Source organism: Tursiops truncatus, chromosome 18 (genome assembly GCF_011762595.2).
Source record: "Tursiops truncatus isolate mTurTru1 chromosome 18, mTurTru1.mat.Y, whole genome shotgun sequence".
Taxonomy (NCBI): Eukaryota; Metazoa; Chordata; class Mammalia; order Artiodactyla; family Delphinidae; genus Tursiops; species Tursiops truncatus.
In genome coordinates this window covers 55,870,731-55,872,793 of record NC_047051.1, presented here as the reverse complement: position 1 = coordinate 55,872,793, position 2,063 = coordinate 55,870,731, and the positions used below count along the sequence as shown (strand labels likewise).

The window sequence follows — 2,063 nt, the reverse complement described above, 5'->3', positions numbered from 1 at the left end:
TGGTTTTGGCTTTATAATACCTGGAGCAGAGAAACCAACTAAACCCACCTGGACTTCTGAGCTGTAGACCTGTGAGATAAAAAATAGGAGATGTTATTGGTCCCTGAGTTTGTGGGAATTTGTTATAGCAGCAATAGAAAACTAAAATAAAGCCTCCCTTTGAAATAAACATTATCCCTTAAAAGAAATATTTCATCCTACTTTTTCTTACACAACATATTATATGTATATGTTGCATTATGGTAATTTGTATATATTTTTGCTCTTAGGAAATATAAATGCTTTGCTACAGATGTTCTTTGAGCTACTTAGTATTCCAGTCTTCCTAAACCCACCAACATGGGATGCACGGCAGATTTGATTTCCAAAGGTAACCACAACAGTATCTCCCATTCCATATGTGCTGCTACAATGTGATTTGCCATTCCTCCAGGAAGAGATAGAGCTTAATTTTCTAACCACTTAAAACTGGGTGGGTTCTGTGACTGTACTGACAAAAAAAAAAAAGAAAAAAAAAAAAAAGGGCAGGCGTGATTCTGTGTTAGTTCTAGGTGTCCTCCTTAACTGACCTGTTAACTTCTACTTCCTCTCTCTTGGAAGCCAGCCACCATAAAAGAAATGTAACTACCCTGGGATCACCAAGTTGTGAGAAAACTTAGAAATCCCAGCATATACAAAGACCCTGGAAGATGAGACGTCATAACTATGGGATTTAATTTACAGAGAGAGGAGAGACTAACAAATACTGAGGCAACAGATATGTGAATGGAGAAGCCGTCTTGGAAGGCATCCTTCAGTCACAACTACTCCAGCTGATACCAAAAGGATCACAGATAAACTACTCAGGTTAGCCCTTTCCAAATTCCTTAACCTCAAACTGTGAGCAAATTAAAATGACTGTTTATGCCACTAGGTTTTGGGGCACTTTGTTACACAGCCATAGATAACTGAAATAAGTTGATCAGTTAAAAAAAATTTCTGATCATTAAAAAATAATAATGATTATCAATTCCCCAATTCTACCATCAAAGCAGATACATTCTTGGTCTTGTAAGTATATATTGAAGAGTTTGGCTCCTGGCCAAAAATCCTGTGAGTGATTTTTCAGACCTAACTATAGATCATTACAAAGTCTTCACCCGGCAGCATCATAGAGGAAAGCTGCCCTCCCCACACTGGCTTGTTGCACAGTCAGTGCACTGCAGTCTCTGAAGGGAGGTGCAGTCAAGGACTCAGACCTCCTGGGGGGCCGTACGCTCATGCATATCTGCGTTCTTAACCCAGTTGCATTAATCAGAAGCCTCTTTATCTGGGGCCTTTGGCCAACAACTTCCTCAGGTGCCTCTGCTGAGGCCTTCTAACAAGGGGAGAGGGGAGGGAAAACTTGAAGACACTTTTCTCCATTCTGACTCAGTTCTCAGTACTTTTCCACTCTTAGACATTCCCTCTCCCTCGCCCCTGGCCCCTGGGTTCATAAAACTATAGGAACCTTTTGTTCCAGGCTCCCTCACTGGTGATGTCATGCCCATGACTGGGCTGATCCAACGGACCTTCAGCAGGGGGAAAATGGAAGAGGAGGAGTCGTGCTTTCTTTGGTTTAACCTCCTGCTTAAAATATCACAGTAAGTGATTAAAGGCTTGACTGTTACTCTCATTTTGGCTTGTTGTTTTAATTGACAGCTGACAACTCATGTCTTTCTCTCCAGCTCGGCTGAGGCCCTGACATACGTTATTAGTGAATATAGCTGATTGTTTTTGTCAGGATATGCTGTTTTATGTTATGATGTTTTATATTGAAATACCAACCCCTAAATCTCAGTAGCCAAAACAGCAAAAGATTACTCCTCACCCAGTTAACACATCCTTCATGGGGTGTCAGATCACTGCTCAACACAGTCCCTGAGGGACCTGAATTGACAGAAGAGCTACCATTTTAGCTTTGCTGGTTACTAAGTGACAGGCAAAGTATGTCCTGGAGGATCTTGCATTAGCAATTAAATACTGTGGCCCAGAAATGGCACTTATCTCTTCTGCTCACACTCAGTCTTACTTAGTCACAAGGC

General features: G+C 41.3%; 1 long non-coding RNA gene across 1 annotated transcript; it reads left to right on the top strand.

Moving 5' to 3' along the window:
* Positions 1-271: 271 nt before the first annotated feature.
* LOC141276981 (uncharacterized) lies at positions 272-1,581 on the top strand. Its single transcript, XR_012327471.1, has 3 exons — positions 272-370; positions 724-846; positions 1,502-1,581. It is a non-coding gene; the product is annotated as an uncharacterized lncRNA (long non-coding RNA).
* Positions 1,582-2,063: the final 482 nt, after the last annotated feature.